Here is an 18,384-nt window from a genome sequence, read left to right as displayed (position 1 = left end):
ATGTTATTTAATAAAAATGTTTTATTGTAATTGTACTGTTTTTAGTGGGTTCCCCTAGTGGCCGGGTGGGACGGCTGTCCCCATGGGAGCAGGGTAGAGGAAAGTAGGAGCCGGCAGAAGAAGGGGGAGGGAGAGAAAGTGTTGTAAGGAAGAAAGTGTGAGTTTGAGGCAGTTGAGTCCGGGACGGGAGAGAAGAAGCAGAAGGGGCAGAGTGTGGGAACTGGGTGAACAGGAAAGCCGGAGAGAAGAGGAGAAAGAGTAGCCTCAAGTGCGAAGCAAGACTGGTGTGGGTCCAGTCGGTGTTAGCCGGAGTGGGAGCCAGGTGAAGTGGATTAGCCGGGCACATCCCCACTGGAGGAGATGTCAGGAACAGGTTTTTTCCCCCCAGTAAAAGTGTGAAGTCATCTACTGTGTTTTGCCTCTGTGATGGAGAAGTGCTCAATAAACAAGCCTGCTGGTTCAATTGATCCACGTCTACGGAGTCTTTGTGCAACTGACGGCGGCATCTACACTACCACGCTCTGCCCCACCAAGTCACCTCCCGTCCCAATAGTGACGGCGGAGCCGGGAGTTAGCCTGAGTGAAACCGGGGCCACGACTACAAACCCCGAGGCACCCCTGGCACCCCGTTACATGTTGCGTAGTCGGCAGGATCCGGATTATATGCAAGGGGTCCCGATCCAAGAAGATGGAGACCAAATGGTGCCTAGGGCACAGGATCCGGATTATTGGCGAAGGGTCCCGATCCCATGGTGGGAAGATAAAGTGGTGCCCAAGGCGTTGGACCGGGCACAAGATGGCGGCAAGATGGCCGCCGTCTTCATGGACACAGTGAGCGCGCGAAGAATTGGCGCCAAAAGAAGAGCCTGGGGCTGGCCGGTGAAGAAAAAGAAGTGCGGAGTGCGCTGCTCAAAGAGGGGAGGTGCTGGCCCCAGGATGCTGAGGAAGACATGTGAAGTGGGCGGTGTTACAGAAAGAAAGAAGAGCCGCCTTGGCTGGGTCGATGTGATGTGCGAGACTGGGGGTGGAGTGTACCCAAGAGCGGGAAAAGAAGGCCCGCCTCCACCTTCTCCAGCATCTCCACTGTCCACGACGCCAAAGCAAGTGACGACAACTCAGAGATTAACTCCGAGCAAGATGGATACCTCGAGGAAGCAGCATGCTGCAGTGAGCGCGCTGGTAGCAACCAGCATGGGGAGAGGACGCCCGAAGCAGACTGCGACCACAGAAGGACTTGCCCTTGCCTTACCGGCTGTGCCAGAAGGACCGGAGCGGCCCACAAAAGTAACCTGGGTCACTACCTGGGATGCCGCGACCGGTGAGACCTCGACTGAAGTCCGGGCCACCTACACAGCACAGCTACATCCGGGCAACAAAGTCCTGGGAACTCCACACCAGTGTCCGGAGGTGTTCCCGCCAGTCGAGGTGGGATCTCCAACTTACACAACAGTTCCGGCCCCGGAAGAGCGACATGCCCGGGAGCTAGAAGAGGACGAGTGGGGGTTCTTTTGGGAGCCGGTGAAGCCGACGCCTCTGACGCAGCGAAAATCCCCATCGCCTGAACCCGATCCGGTGCAGGAGAGACTACTGGCCGAGACTGTGGCCCGCGAAATGATGGACGGTCCCCTGAGCGACGAGTTCGAACGACAGTGTACCGTCGGCACCGTAGTCAAGTTCAACCAGAAAGAGGGCTATGGTTTCATCGAGGATGAAGAGACCGGTGACCATTTCTTTTACAACCGGGTGAACCTGGACACTGAGGGCCTACCACAACGCCTTCATACCTTATACCCGGGAGAGAAGGTGAGGTTCCGGAGAGAGGTGGGATGCCGGGGCCTATTTGCAGTAGGAGTGACCCGGATGCCCACTACCCAAGAGGCTGCACAGTGGCAGCAGGAAATTGAGTGGGAAGAGTGCCAATACCGGCGGCGTGCACAGCAAAGACCGGTGCTGGCTGAGATTTCCCGCCCGAGAAGCACACTGGCAGTATCATATGAAGTCATGACCGGACCGAGCGCTGACCCAGAGAAGGGGACCCCGGCGGTGCTGGCAATTCAACAGAGCCTGGTTACTCACCCGGTGATCGTCATGGGCAGTCCCCAGCCGTCCCGTTCAGCGACCCCATCACCCCCGTCGGGGGTTGAGGAGACAAGACCGGAAAAGTTCTACTGTTTACAACCTGTTCAAGTTGCTGAGCCCGGAAGGAGCCTGACGCTGGACTGAGCCAGGGGCTCCCTCCGTGTTGTTAAAGAAGTCTTGGCTATTTTGTGTTCCTGCCTTCCAAGACCGGGAGTGCTGCAAAAGCCTCCGGGCAGAAGACCTGCAAAGACCGGGAGTGCTTACTGAAGGCCTCCGGGCACGCCATCTACTAAGACCGGGAGCTCCCAGGAGGGACTCCGGGCGCCGGACTTGGGCGCCCCTTGCGTGTGCCCTAATGTGGACATGTTTGTAGTTTTAAAACAAATGATCTTGCTGCTAACTTGGTTTTGTTAGGTTTATGCCTTGCCGGGAGGCTTAGGCTTAAAGAGGGGAGGTATGTAAGGGGTGGGCAGACCCCTTACAAGGAGGTAGTGTCCCCTGGACGTAGTTAACATAGAAGTTATTTAATAAAAATGTTTTATTGTAATTGTACTGTTTTTAGTGGGTTCCCCTAGTGGCCGGGTGGGACGGCTGTCCCCATGGGAGCAGGGTAGAGGAAAGGAGGAGCCGGCAGAAGAAAGGGGAGGGAGAAGAAGAGTTGTTCAGGAAAAAGTGAGAACCAGGAGGCAGTTGAGTCCGGGACGGGAGAGAAGAAGCAGAAGGGGCAGAGTGTGGGAACTGGGTGAACAGGAAAGCCGGAGAGAAGAGGAGAAAGAGTAGCCTCATGTGCGAAGCAAGACTGGTGTGGGTCCAGTCGGTGTTAGCCGGAATGGGAGCCAGGTGAAGTGGATTGGCCGGGCACATCCCCACTGGAGGAGACGTCAGGAACAGGTTTTTTCCCCCCAGTAAAAGTGTGAAGTCATCTACTGTGTTGTGCCTCTGTGATGGAGAAGTGCTCAATAAACAAGCCTGCTGGTTCAATTGATCCACGTCTACGGAGTCTTTGTGCAACTGACGGCGGCATCTACACTACCACGCTCTGCCCCACCAAGTCACCTCCCATCCCAATAGTGACGGCGGAGCCGGGGGTTAGCCTGAGTGAAACCGGGGCCACAACTACAAACCCCGAGGCACCCCTGGCACCCCGTTACATACATATAGTGCCAATGTATTCTATATTGTTATGGTCACACACAGAACATATAGTTAATGAGATGTAATAGTCACCATTAAGGGGAGCTGTCTTTTGCTGGAACATTGGGACCCATTGTCATGTCCCACGACTTGGGAATTGTTCACTGTTTGCATTGCTGTGTGTATTTGTAGCACCCATGGGGCAGGGGGTTAGCCTTACTCGTCGCCGGGCCGCTGGTGTCAGTTCCGGGGATGTCACGGGTGGCTTGCCCGACTTCGTGCCCCGAATTGTCCACAATAAAAGGGGAAATAAGTAGTGGATGTTTGTTGTGACGCCACCTGCGGTATGTGGTCAGTGAATTAGCCGCCGCTGCTGTCACTGACCTCCGGGGCAGATGGTAATAGCAGCTGAGATGGTGTCGCTCCCCACAGGTGGAGCAGGCCCCGTGGAGGATGATGAGGGATGTGGTAGTAGTGTCGGGAACATAGGCATGGGACGGCGGCACCAGCGAAAAACAGATGGACACAGTCTCTGCGGATTCCAGGTGTCTTTACTCACAGTTCTTTTTAAGTAGCCCGGTTGCTGTCGCAGAAGCACTGGTCACTTCTGTGATGGGCCCGGATCCCATTGGAGGTCAGTCCGGTGTGGTAGTCAGTGGGCCCTTCCTCCTAGCGCCGTGTGAGTTGTAACCCCATGGCTTAAAGCTACTTGGGGACCCCAGTCCGTCCCGAGTAAAACACTTGTCCCGTCTGCAGGTGCCGCGGCTTCACAATGGGGCTTGACTGTGATCAAGTCCCCAGATCTTATATGGCACTGTGCTTTCAGGCTCTTTATTGGCCAGGGAGATGTGATATCTCCCCGTCCAAGCAGATTCTGGAAACCCAACTTGAATAATGATCTTCCCTAGGGTCCTGCACCCTGTGTGGCGCCGGTCCCGAGGGAACAATGAAGCTCCCCCCTCGGCAACCGTATGAACTCCTGTGTCCCACCAGAGCCACCGGTGAGACCGTCTGCTCCCTTCCTCTCCTGCTGGAGAACTCCTAACTGTTGTGTTGACTCCTGACTCCCCCTTGTGGCTTCTCCAACCCCCAGGTCCATGTCACTAGTAGGTGGCTGCCCCCTATGTTTGGAGACTGCCTTAAGACCCTACCCTAGCCCGGTCCCCAGTGGGGAGGGCATCCTGGTTGTGTGTTTGAGTTGTGTAAGCGTTGAAACCGTTACCGACCTCCTCTGTTATGATTATGGTCTAGTCTAGTGCTAGGTCTTCTGAGATAAAGCAACTCAATTAAATCAGTCCTGATTAATCCTGCTGACTGGTCAATGAAAGGGGGCATTTTGGGGACATTTCCAGACAGTTCTGAGGCCAGAGCATTGATGTTCTAAATTTTGCTTTGTAAATACTGGTAAGTGTGGAGGACGGGATCTTGTATTTTTAGTTTTACCTGAGTTTCCCAAAATGTATTGTTCCTACATGAATTCTGTCATATCTTGGTTACATCCCAAAGCTGAAAACTTTGCAAACATTTTAGGCTTCTGTCTCTCCATATAATCTCACACAGACTTGATGATATTGAGATCATTGCTCATTGCAGAATAAATTTGGAGCCAATCAGATGCCTCCCTGATGTTTTTTTTTTTTGCATTATGGATAAGTACCTGTCTGTATTTCTCAGCATCAAGGACACCATTAATCCTGATGAGAATACCCAACTCCATTTGCTAAAATGCAGCCTCAAACTTACAAGGACCCTCCACCGTGCTTCACTGTTGCTTGCAGACTCTTATTATTATAACGCTTTCCAGCCCAAACTGACTTCTGTTACAGCCAAATATTTCACATTTTTACTCATAAGACCAAAGCACCTGTTGCCCTTGATTCTGCATTTCAGTTCCTATTTTTTGTGTATAATTTAATCACTTGGCCTAGTTTCCATGTTGAAGGTCTGGCTTTTAGCTGTAAAGGGGGCTTTACACGCAGCAATATCGCTAGTGACTCGCCCGCCCCAGGGCCTTAGGTGACTCGGTGTCGGGCCGGACTAGTTCGGGGTAGTCAGCGGTGACGGGGCCCGACTCCGTGACCCTGGTGGAGTCAATTAAAATGGCGGTATGGGGGAGATGGTACTAAAGTTTATATAAAATTCGTGACGTCACCTGTGGTAATTTGCAGCTATGGAGCCGCAGCTGCTGGAAGGGACCTCCGGGGCTGATGTTATGGCAGCTGAGGTGTTTCCTGCTCTCCACAGGTAGAGCGGGTACTCCGGGGCAACCTTTGGTGCTTGGTAGAGTCTATGGTGTTTGTGGACGAGGTGCAGGGCCGACAGGGCAGTGGAAAGGAACAGACACAGATAGTGATTTCTTTTACCTTCTCCTTTACTTGTCCTCAGTCCGTGACCTTCAGGGAGCCTGTTACAGGTGGTAGTGGGTCTCACTGTTTCAGCAATGCTGAAACCCGTTCTGTTGCTCTTCTGAGGTAATTTATTACCTCCCCCATATGGCGGGCTGTGTGGGCTATCACGGGTGCCGCTCCTATCCTGCCTCCAAGCCCTGGCTCTACAGCTGCACCTCCGGGTGTGGGTTGGACGAAGAACTGCAGTCCTCTCCTGCTCCGGATGCGACCACCGATACTCGAGTACTCGAGTGGCCCCGAACTCCGGTATTCGGCTTTTCAGCGATGACGTCGGGGTGATCAGGCTGCGCTCCAGTCCCTAATGTCCTTCTCCTCTTTGCCTCTCTGTGGGCTGTGTTTTCCTGGGCTAAGCGATCCGGCTCAGTTTCCAGCTCACACACCACACTACTCGAGTTCCTTTCTCTCTGAACTCTCCTCACCGACTACTTAACTCCTCACCCAGGTCAGAGCTTAAGGAATGCTCCCTGGAACTCCAGGTTTAGAGCTCCCTCTGTTGGCCTGGGAGAGAAACTGTGTTGAATGATGGTACTTACTGGCCAATGGACTTCCCCAACTACCTCCAGGCTCAGCATTAACCCTTTTGAGGAGGGCAACACTGCTGTGGCAACCAGACCGCTGGGGCGCCACATTAGCAATATCGCTAGCGGGCGTACACGCCCCCGTCGTTTGTGCGTCACGGGCAAATCGCTGCCCATGGCGCACAATATCGTTAGGAGCCGTCACACGGACTTACCTGCCTAGTGACGTCACTGTTTCTAAGGGGGCGGTTCCTGCGGCGTTACAGCGGTGTCACTAAGCGGCCACCCAATAGAAGCAGAGGGGCGGAGATGAGCGACCAAAAGATCCCGCCTACCTCCTTCCTTCCTCATTGCCGGAGGACGCAGGTAAGCTGTAGTTCGTTCCTGTGTTGTCACATGTAGCGATGTGTGCTGCCTCGGGAACGACGAACAACCTGCGTCCTCAACAATCAATGATTTTTTGAAAATGAACGACGTGTCAGTGATGGACGATTTGGTGAGTATTTTCCATCGTTAACGGCCGCTCGTTGGTGTCACACGCAATGACGTTGCTAACGATGCCGGATGTGCGTCACGGCGATATATCGTTAGATACGTCATTGCGTGTAATGGGGCCTTAACTCTTCTGTGAAGACCATTTCTGGCCAGAATACTCCAACCATCAGATGAGTGAAGCTGGGTCTTGCTAGTTGCTGCTAGTTCTGAGCTGATGGCACTGCTGGAAATCTTTCAATTTCAAAGTGAAATAACCAAGATTTGTCTTTCATCTGCTGCACTAGGTCTCCGTAGCCGACTATAGTCCTCAACATTGAATGTTCCTTAGTGCGTCTTAAAAAGAGCATTTTCTACATTTTTTTGTTTTTTTTTCTTTTCCAGTATATACCGTATTTTTCGGATTATAAGACGCACTTTTCCTCCCAAAAATTTGGAAGGAAAATGAGGGGTGTGTCTTAAAAAACAAATGTAGCATAGAGAGGAAGGGTGGAGACGGGTTACAGGAGGCTGGCTTTGCAGTGGGCGCTGCTCTGTGTGGCGGGCAACGCAGCTTTGTGCGGTGGGCAGCGAGGCACGGGCCATTCTGAAGATGTCGGCGGTACTGGCTTAAAATAATGGCGCCCAGAGTCCGCACATGTGCAGATGGAGCTCTTGGCTCAAGCTCTTATCTGTGTACGTGCCAACTCCGGCTGCCTATTCTTAAAGCCCGCACTGCCAATGTACCTCCCCAGCAGCGGTCGAACCTTTCGGATCCGGTGTCGCTGCTCGTGGCTCGAGAGACTACGGACCCAGGGGCTCAGGGTCACTCTAAAACGTGATGGGGGATTATTTACAGGGGGATTAGATAGTTTGTGACGCCACCCATGGTGTGCGCTAATAGGGAGTGCCGCTGCTGCCGTTGGGAGTACCTGGGGTGATGGAATGGGGGCAGCTAGATTATTATTATTATTATTTATTTATGTTAAAGTTATTTAGATGACATTACGCTCCACGGGTATGGAAGACCCCGGGACTCTGGATGCTGGGATGGATTGCAGGGGAGTGCAGGCTCGCTGGGGCAAGGGAGTGCAGGCTCGCTGGGGCAAGGGATGCTCAGGTACTCACTTAGGAGGAAAGCAGACGCTGGCAACGTAGTAAACCAAGTCTCTGGGTGCCGCTGCTCTCTTGGGGGAGCTCATCCGAGTTCCGTCCCCTGCAGTACTGCCTGATGGTCCGGAGCCTGCTTCCGTGCACAGATTTTAGTAGCCCAAGTGGCCCGTAAGCTTGAAGCTGTCCGGGCCCCGCTCCCCACTTTTTGGTGTGAAGGAGCTGTGCTCTCAGGAGCTCACGCTTGGGATTTCAGTGGGCTGCTTTGGTTGGAAAGCCCTATCCCACTCGTTGCGCTAGTGCCCCCGATCTCTGAGCTTCGTGGGGACAGTCCATAAAGGCCCTATCCTCCACAGGTTAATTGCCGGGTTGCTTGAAGCCTCTCCCCAACCTAGGGTCTAGTACCCCAACGTGCTTTCGGTCCCAGACCGGCTATTGTACTGCTGCTGACCGTCCTCCTAGACTAAGCCAGGCACCCAGTCCCAATATCCCACGACCGAGTCTCCAACTCCTCTGGGTCCAGACCACCACCTGCAACCCAATCTACTTCTCCCCTGGGAGCTCCAACTCCCAGCTTCTCCCAAGCTCCTCACTGCTCAAGGGCTACCACTACACTGACTTGTCACCTTCCACCTCCCTGCCTGACTCCTAGATGGACGGCCCTATTCCACCTTAGCAGCCCACTGGTGTGCCTGGCAGGGTGTGGTGCGAGTTGTGATTGGGATTTTGGATGCTGATGGAGGCAGTGCTGCAAGTTGGGACCCCAGAATCAAGAGAAGTTGTGTTCTGCAGTAAGAGATAAAGAGCGTGCAGTACCCTGTGACGACCTGACTAGTCCAGGGGCGTCACACTAACATCTTCAGAATGGCCACTGCCTCACCGCCTGCAGCAAGCACTAGCACAGAGCAGCACCAGCTGCCCAAGCACAGAGCAGCGCTGGCTGCCCAAGCACAGAGCAGCGCTGGCTGCCCAAGCACAGAGCAGCACCGGCTGCTCCAGCACAGAGCAGCGCTCGCTGCCCCGACATAGCCCGCAGTGAACGTTTAGGCCCCCCTCTGCTCAGCCCACAGCATCGCCGTACTTCAGCACCGCCATGCCTCCTATAACCCCGCTCCACTAGCTCAGCCGCCCCACCTCTGTCCGGTAAGACACCACCGGATTATAAAATGGACCCCATATTTTTTTTAACCTTTTTTATCTCTAAAATTGGGGTGCATCTTATAAAACGAAAAATATGGTACATACTGTATATCTCCTTCAAATGTTTGAGAAATCAACAGGAAGTCAAAGCCCCAAGAATGTGAATGCTGCCACCGCTGGATTGATGCCGGCATGGATAAATAGGGCCACAGCATGTACATAAGGTATAAAAGATAAGGTATTTGATATAAGTCACTAAATTTATGAACCCATTTCAGTGTTATATAGCTCTTCAATGGTTCAGGTAATCCTCAAGTCCTTTAAATAGGGAACACAGTAAACATGATGTAAAACAGTGTTTTCTTGCTTGATGTTAACTTTTTTTCTCAAATGTATCATTACTTTAAGGCCGGTGTCACACTTGCGAGCAGCGTCGGACTGGGGTGTTTGGGGCCCACCAGAGGAATTGACTCCAGGGGCCCACCCTACAGCGATATACAAACCTGTTAGCCGTTATCACTGTTATAGTGAAGCATTGACTGTGAAACACAGGCGGCTCCTGCACATCTCCTGTGCACAATAAATGATGTACAGTTACAGTAGTTTGCAGTAAGGGGGATCTTTGGTGAAAACAAGTGATCACCGATCCATAGGTTTGGTAGGTGATCAGTTATTGAATGAATGGATCAGGGGACGAGTCTGGCATCAGGGGGATAAAAGTGGCACGATCAGTGCAGGTCCCAGCAATCGGTCCCCACAGATGAATAAGATGAATTTTGAATAATGAAGTTATCACTTATCCTTAGCCCACGTTCACACGTTCAGTATTTGGTCAGAGTGTTACATCAGTAATTCTAAGCCAAAACTAGGAGTGGGTTAAAAATGCAGAGGTGTTTCTATTATACTTTTCCTCTGATTTTACCACTCCTGGTTTTGGCTACAAATACTGAGGTAAAATACTGACCAAATACTTAACATGGGCACATGGCCTTAGAACAGGCGATTACTTGGCATATTTGCTACATTGTAATAGTCACAGGACAGGGAGGGGTTAAACATTCAAGTATTTAATCTCTACTGGAAATAATCAGTTCCTGCGCGCACCCAATTTTGTGCAGGGTGCAGGCATGAGAACTTCGCACTGCAAGGACCTGTGGTGAGTCACATGACTGATGTCACCACAGGTCCTGCTACAACCACGGAAACTGCAGAGATCGCCCAGAATAATCACTGCATTTTATGATGGAAAGGCTGGGGGCCCATCAGAGCATAGGGGCCCAGTCTGCCCGCGAAACACCCCTGCCTAGCTGGCGGTAACAAGCCCACGGTGCACCGCACAATATAAAGCATGGGGGCCCACTGGGGACCAAGGGCCAATGGGACCATGGGAGCCGGTGCTCCACTGGGCCAGTCCGATGCTGCTTGCGAGTGCCTCGCGTGAGTCTCGTGTTGCATCACCCGGCATGGACTCACACTCCCCTCACAGGAGCGGGTCGGTTGCATGCATCTCTATGCAGCTGAGACGCTCCTGTGAGGAGAGTGTGAGTCCGTGCCAGGTGATGCAACGTGAGACTTGAGCAAGATACACGCGAGGCACTCGCAAGTGTGACATGGGCCTAAGTTTGAGACTCAACAATACAATATTTTTTAAAGAATTGGATGTGTTTAAAAAAATGTTCCTGTGTGAGATAATCTTATATATGTGCCCCTGCTATGTACTGTGTGTGATGTCAAAATATAATTGTAGGGGAAGTGTATAAATACATTTAGTTGACAAGAGGACAAACAATTTACCAAGGAAAAAGGGGCTTTTAATGGAGGTGTTAAACATGGCACCTCAGTTCCTGGGGCCCTGAGTTTCAAAGGGTTAGCAGATGGTCTGTAACCAGGCAGAATATTTTCCATTATATTGTATGGAGAGAAGTGGGGGAGGTACAAGATAGGTAATTGTGTCGCCCAGGGCTATGGGGTACTCGGTCCCGGGCGATGTATTGCTGGGGAGATGTCACTGGGTGGCCGTTGCCTGGTTCCGTGACCCTGAGGACGCTTTTCAAAAGGGGTGTATTTACAATGGAGATTAGGTAAAAGTTTATATCGTGACGCCACTTGCGGGTTTCGGCTATTTAGTGGAGCCGCCGCTGCACAGTTCTTGCTACTGGGGCTGGTGTTTGTGGCAGCCTGGATGTTGGGCCCTTTGCAAGTAGGGCCAGGCCCCAGAGGATAGATGATGTTGATGGGTGCAGAAAGAAGGTAAGCCACACAATGGGTTGCAGTGTAATTAGTTCCTTTACTCACAGTAAGATGGAAACTGGTCACCCGGAGAAGGCTGGTCTTGACCCCTGGTCCCCTTAGTCCCAGTGCCAGTGTAGTGACCGGGCGGCTTCTTTCCCCTGCACCTGTCTCTGGTTAGTGGGTCCCCATGGCTTGGAGCGTCTGGGGTCCCCTCCTGATAGTCTGTCAAACTTTAGTCCGTATGACGGTAGTGTGAACCCTGTGGGGTCGGTTTCTCTGGTCCGGTTTCTCGGTTCTCCCATTGCTACAGTGTCCCAAACGTCAAGGTCAGTGAGGACCTGGATGGTCCCTTCACTGTGCAGATTTCAGCAGGTCTGCCTGGAGCGTTTTCCTGACCTAGGATTCTGTACCTTGTCAGTGCTATGGTTCTGGGAGTACTCCACCGGCAACCACATGCGTGGGCCATCACGTCACCGTCACACTCCTGTCAATGTCGACGTCCAGCTCCTCTCACTGTCACCGACTAACTACTGACTCACTCTCCTCTGTCTGCCTCTTCCTACCTGGTCGTCTAGTGGATTTTTGGGAGGAAAAGTGCGTCTTAGGGGTACTTTGCACACTACGACATCGCAAGCCGATGGTAGTGATGCCAAAATTATCGCTACGGCAGCTTCACATGTACTTACCGGCCCTGCGACGTCACTCTGGCCGGCGAACCACCTCCTTCCTAAGGGAGTTGGATTTCAAATCAGAACTGCGCAGATGTATATGAATCAGGAAAATGACCACACAGAGAAATGTGTCTCTATTTGGGAGAAGTGGAGGTCTTCTGCCCGTGTATTCAAAAATATAACATTTTATACAGTTATTTGGACAGTCCTGTAAAAAAGCATTCCTTTAAGTCATTCTGGTGTGTCTGGGAACAGACTAGATTCTACTCAAGAATTTTGCTTATTCATGAGTCTAACCGGTTTTCAAATAACCTGTTCTATTGAAGAATGTCAGTTTACTTATTTATGAGACTACAAACTCATTACTTAGCCCTAAGCATAGTTTGTTTACATAACAATCCTTGCAACATTTCAGTCAGGTATATTTAGAAAGCAATATATAAAACATTCAAAATACAGATTAATCTTATTATAATATTATATCATACTGGAGAAACGATTCATAGCCTAGGCCTTCACAGCATATATTTCATCCAAACTCATTATCTGCTTGATGTTACAACTTTTTTTTATAAAATAAAAATGAAAATGGGATTATCAGTTTTTTTTTCCCTTCTGCTGGTAATTTTGTTGTGTTGATTTAAATTTCCTAAATTTATCATTACCTAAAAATCGAGACTGAACAATATACTGAAATTATTATGTATGCCAGTTTAAGATGGAATATATCTCATTTATTCTTGAACGAACGTGCTCGCCACTGCTCTGTACTCGATCGAACATCGAGGTGCTTGGGTACTCCCAGTGCTCAGACATGCATCATGGGTGCTCGGATTTGTCATACGTGAAACAATGACCACAACACATGATGTTTGCAGACAGCCCAGGAAGAATCATTTGCGGTCTCTGGATGGCTCTCACTGGGGTTAAAACAATATTTTTGGATGTAGTGTGTCAAAACAAAAAAAAAAAAAAAAAGCCTCCTTCCCCCAGAAATGCTCTCTTTATGACTGGCTGTATGTGGTCGGAGATCCAAATTGTCCAATTATTGACTTCCATTACAGTCGTTAATCGAGTTGAGCAGTTTCAGTGTGTCTGACCTGCTCGACTTGAGGACCGAGAACCCGAGCATTTTATTTTAGTGCTCACCCCATCTCCAATCCCTTTAATAATTAGGTATCTGTTTTCTAAGTTTTCATGCATTTTAAGCATTTTTAACACTTGACAAATTTACTGTAGAAATTTCTATGACTGTTTTAAATTATCGAAATGGGGCTTGTAGAAAACTAATTCCACCAACACAACTTCAATAAGAACACTGACACTGATTTTCATAAACAGGAAATTTCAAAATGTTCATGTGGAGCCCCTGCGGGTCTAGTCGCCATTGAGGTACTGCACCTCAGCCAGAGGTGTGGTATCCCATTGCCGGGTAAAGAGGAGGGCACAGATCATTGTCCACACACTCATAGCATAGACACACCACTTCAGGCTAGGGTTAGGGCAAGATTGCTCTTTAGGGAGAGCACAGTCCCAGAAAAGGTCTGAGGTGGGGCTTAGGTAGGGTGGAACTACTCAAAACAAGAGAGAAAGAACAAAGTAGGACACGGAAGGGATAGGTCCTTAGGACTGGCGCCGGAGGAGTTTGTCCCAGGACAAGGACGGAGATTAGAAAGAAAGGAAGAAGGGGTCCTCGAGCCATGGGCAGTGGGAGATCCACCCATGGGCTCGCATCCACATCCGACGCACCGATGTGGAGGGACTGGGCCACAAAGGGGAACTGGGCCCTAGACTAGTGGAGAACAACCAGGCTCAGCTAGCAAACCGGAGGCTAAGGTATCTTCATGTGCCGAAGCCACAGCCACACAAGAATCCGCTGAAAACATGACCATAGAGGGCTAGGGGAAAGAGCAGAAGAGCCTCCCAAGCAAGGCCCGGAGACACCGGCTCAGGGCACTGTGTGTGAGGAGCAGGGCAGGAGGGCGAAGCCAGCGCAGGAAGATGACCAGAAAGGGATACAGAAAGGGACACCGATTTTGTGCCTCCGAATTACCTGGGGATCGGCTGAATCTCGTTACCGCTGGACTCAGCACTCCTGTGGTAATCTGGAACTGACAACTGTGAGTAAAGAGCTAATGACTGCATCCCACTGTGTCCTGGATTCATTATCTGCGCCGCCAGCCCCCCAGTTCATCTGCTAAAGACTGCACATTTGGCCCTTGGGCCCAGGTCCACCTATGGGAAGCTATACCATCATTGCTGCGTCACCGTCTGCCCCAGCGGTCCCATCCAGCAGCGTCGGCTATACGTTGCCGAATACAGGTGGCATCGCGACTCATTCTCCCCTGTAAATATCCGCTCATCTCATTCGTTTAAAAAACTACACCGCCAGGGTCAAGGGGTTGGTCCCTACCGCCGTGACCTCCTCCCAGACAGAACTGTGGGCCGATTCCGAGTGCCCCACGGCCCTGGTGGGCGTGTCATTCACCTGTCAAGTGTGAATTCAGTCAATTGTAAGTATTTTTCAATTGGTGGGGGTGATATTTTTATTTATTTTATTGTATGATTTATATTTTGCTTTTCAGCATAACTTAACATCTTGGCCAGATATGGATGTAACTTACCGTATTTGAGAATCTTTTGTAATAATCTCTCAAAAATCAATATTTATTTATTTTTTTTAAAGCAGTTCACCGACTGAAAAAGATGGCGCTTTGTTGAGTCTCATTTCCTGTTGGTTGAGTGTTTTTTTTTGTGAAATTATTTTTCAAGTTATTTAATAATTTAATTTGTATAGCACTGACATGTTTTACATCACTTTTACAATTCAGATGGTACATTTAATATCAGACATTACAGAGTAAAGGCCCCACTACACGCAACGACGGATCTAACGATATATTGCCGGGGTCACGGATTCCGTGACACACATCCGGCATCGTTAGCGACGTCGTTTCGTGTGACAGCAAGGAATGAGCATTAACGATTGAAAATACTCACCTTATCGTCCATTGTTGACACGTCGTTCCTTTTTAAATAATCGTTGATTGTTGAGGATGCAGGTTGTTCGTCGTTCCTGAGGCAGCACACATCGCTATGTGTGACACCTCGGGAACGACGAACTGCAGCTTACCTGCGGCCGCCGGCAATGCGGAAGGAAGGAGGTGGGCGGGATGATACGTCCCGCTCATCTCCGCCCCTCCGCTTCTATTGGGCGGCCGCTTAGTGACACCGGTGTGACGCCGCACGAACTGCCCACTTAGAAAGGAGGTGGTATGCCGGCAACAGCGACGTCGCTAGGCAGGTAAGTCCATGTGACAGCTCCAAATGATTTTGTGTGCCACGGGCAGCAATTTGCCCGTGACGCACAAACGACAGGGGCGGATGCTTTCACCAGCGATATCGTTAGCGATATCGCTGCGTGTAACACCCCCTTAAGGCTGATTTGATAATTCCTGTATAGATCCATCGGGAAACTCATTTCTGCCTGATTTGTTTTTTAACATGGGAGTTTATGGACAACGGATCTGTTAATGGACCGCTATTTATGTTCCATCTGTAATGGATCCGCTAAGAAAATAATGGATCCATTACAAATGCAAGTACAATGGATGGCTAAATAGCAATCCATTAATGGACCCGTTCTCCATAGACTGCAATGTTCAAAACTTATCCGGCCAACATATGTTATTTTACAACAGATTAAAAAGTTCTGTTTGTACAAGTTTTTGCCAATGGATTTTTACCGGATCTGTGATATTGCATGACTATAGGACATGTGACCCAGCCTATGGCTACATTCGCACATCTGGTTGCTGTTTTTTTTCTCGGACAGCACATGGATCCACACACAATTGTGACAAATGATAGAAAGGACCAAATTTTGAAGAAAGCGTAGGAACGAAGAACAGATTAGTGAGTTGATGGAAAAGTGTTGCCTTAAGTGATGTATTCTTAGGGCATATGTTAAACTGTATTTGCTACCTTCTGGGTACTAATTCCAGTTTGGCACAATGGAGACAAGAAATAACATTTAGCTCATTAGCTCATTAACAATTTGGCCCAATTCATCACAACCAGAAATTTTTTACTCATGCCCCATAAATGAATTGGGCAAGTGGTGATTGCCTCCGTGTGCGCATCAACATAAATTTACTCCATTCACTATGTTAAGAATTTGCCAAAAAAAGGCATGAAAAGTCGCACACTTTTTGCGCCGGCTCACATAGTACAAAAAAGTGAAACTTTTTAATTTTTTCTGTCAGTTTTGTGTCGTAAAAGCTTTGGTGAATCAGAGCCTTAATCTTTTGAGATTCCTCGAAGGCAGGCAGTTTCTGTTTTAGGGCTACTTTGCACGCTGCGACATCGCAAGCCGATGCTGCGATGTCGAGCGCGATAGTCCCTGCCCCCGTCGCTGCAGCGATATCTTGTGTTTGCTGGCGTAGCGAAAATTATCGCTACGCCAGCTTCACATGCAGTCACCTGTCCTGCGACGTCGCTCTGGCTGGCGACCAGCCTCCTTCCTAAGGGGGCGGGTCGTGCAACGTCACACGGCAGGCGGCCAATAGAAGTGGAGGGGCGTAGATGAGCAAGGATGTAAACATCCCGCCCACTATCGTCTTTCCGCATTGCAGCCGGGACGCAGGCAGGAGAAGTTCCTCGCTCCTGCGGCTTCACACACAGCGATGTGTGCTGCCGCAGGAACGAGGAACTACATCGTACCTGTTGCTGCACCGGCAATATGGAAATGTCGGACCCTACACCGATGATACGATAACGACGCTTTTGCGCTCGTTAATCGTATGAAAAAGGATTTGCACACTACGATATCGACTGCGACGCCGGATGTGCGTCACTTTCCATTTGACCCCACCGACATCGCACCTGCGATGTTGTAGTGTGCAAAGCCCGCCTAAGTATGTTCATTACGAAGTACAGTCAGGGCCAGAAATATTTGGACAGTGACACTAGTTTTGTTATTTTAGCTGTTTACAAAAACATGTTCAGAAATAGAATTATATATATAATATGGGCTGAAAGTGCACACTCCCAGCTGCAATATGAGAGTTTTCACATCCAAATCGGAGAAAGGGTTTAGGAATCATAGCTCTGTAATGCATAGCCTCCTCTTTTTCAAGGGACCAAAAGTAATTGGACAAGGGACTCTAGGGGCTGCAGTTAACTCTGAAGGCGTCTCCCTCGTTAACCTGTAATCAATGAAGTAGTTAAAAGGTCTGGGGTTGATTACAGGTGTGTGGTTTTGCATTTGGAAGCTGTTGCTGTGACCAGACAACATGCGGTCTAAGGAACTCTCAATTGAAGTGAAGCAGAACATCCTGAGGCTGAAAAAAAAGAAAAAATCCATCAGAGAGACAGCAGACTTGCTTGGAGTAGCAAAATCAACAGTCAGGTACATTCTGAGAAAAAAGGAATTGACTGGTGAACTTGGGAACTCAAAAAGGCCTGGGCGTCCACGGATGACAACAGTGGTGGATGATCGCCGCATACTTTCTTTGGTGAACAATAACCCGTTCACAACATCAACTGAAGTCCAGAACACTCTCAGTGAAGTAGGTGTATCTGTCTCTAAGTCAACAGTAAAGAGAAGACTCCATGAAAGTAAATACAAAGGGTTCACATCTAGATGCAAACCATTCATCAATTCCAAAAATAGACAGGCCAGAGTTAAATTTGCTGAAAAACACCTCATGAAGCCAGCTCAGTTCTGGAAAAGTATTCTATGGACAGATGAGACAAAGATCAACCTGTACCAGAATGATGGGAAGAAAAAAGTTTGGAGAAGAAAGGGAACGGCACATGATCCAAGGCACACCACATCCTCTGTAAAACATGGTGGAGGCAACGTGATGGCATGGGCATGCATGGCTTTCAATGGCACTGGGTCACTTGTGTTTATTGATGACATAACAGCAGACAAGAGTAGCCGGATGAATTATGAAGTGTACCGGGATATACTTTCAGCCCAGATTCAGCCAAATGCCGCAAAGTTGATCGGACGGCGCTTCATAGTACAGATGGACGACAATGACCCCAAGCATACAGCCAAAGCTACCCAGGAGTTCATGAGTGCAAAAAAGTGGAACATTCTGCAATGGCCAAGTCAATCACCAGATCTTAACCCAATTGAGCATGCATTTCACTTGCTCAAATCCAGACTTAAGACGGAAAGACCCACAAACAAGCAAGACCTGAAGGCTGCGGCTGTAAAGGCCTGGCAAAGCATTAAGAAGGAGGAAACCCAGCGTTTGGTGATGTCCATGGGTTCCAGACTTAAGGCAGTGATTGCCTCCAAAGGATTCGCAACAAAATATTGAAAATAAAAATATTTTGTTTGCGTTTGGTTTATTTGTCCAATTACTTTTGACCTCCTAAAATGTGGAGTGTTTGTAAAGAAATGTGTACAATTCCTACAATTTCTATCAGAAATTTTTGTTCAAACCTTCAAATTAAACGTTACAATCTGCACTTGAATTCTGTTGTAGAGGTTTCATTTCAAATCCAATGTGGTGGCATGCAGAGCCCAACTCGCGAAAATTGTGTCACTGTCCAAATATTTCTGGACCTAACTGTATATTTCAAGTTCAGTTGGATTTTTTAATA

Source organism: Anomaloglossus baeobatrachus, chromosome 3 (assembly GCF_048569485.1).
Source record: "Anomaloglossus baeobatrachus isolate aAnoBae1 chromosome 3, aAnoBae1.hap1, whole genome shotgun sequence".
In the NCBI taxonomy this organism is placed as follows: domain Eukaryota; kingdom Metazoa; phylum Chordata; class Amphibia; order Anura; family Aromobatidae; genus Anomaloglossus; species Anomaloglossus baeobatrachus.
The sequence above is the reverse complement of the archived record's forward strand: the minus strand, read 5'-3'. Positions refer to the sequence as shown.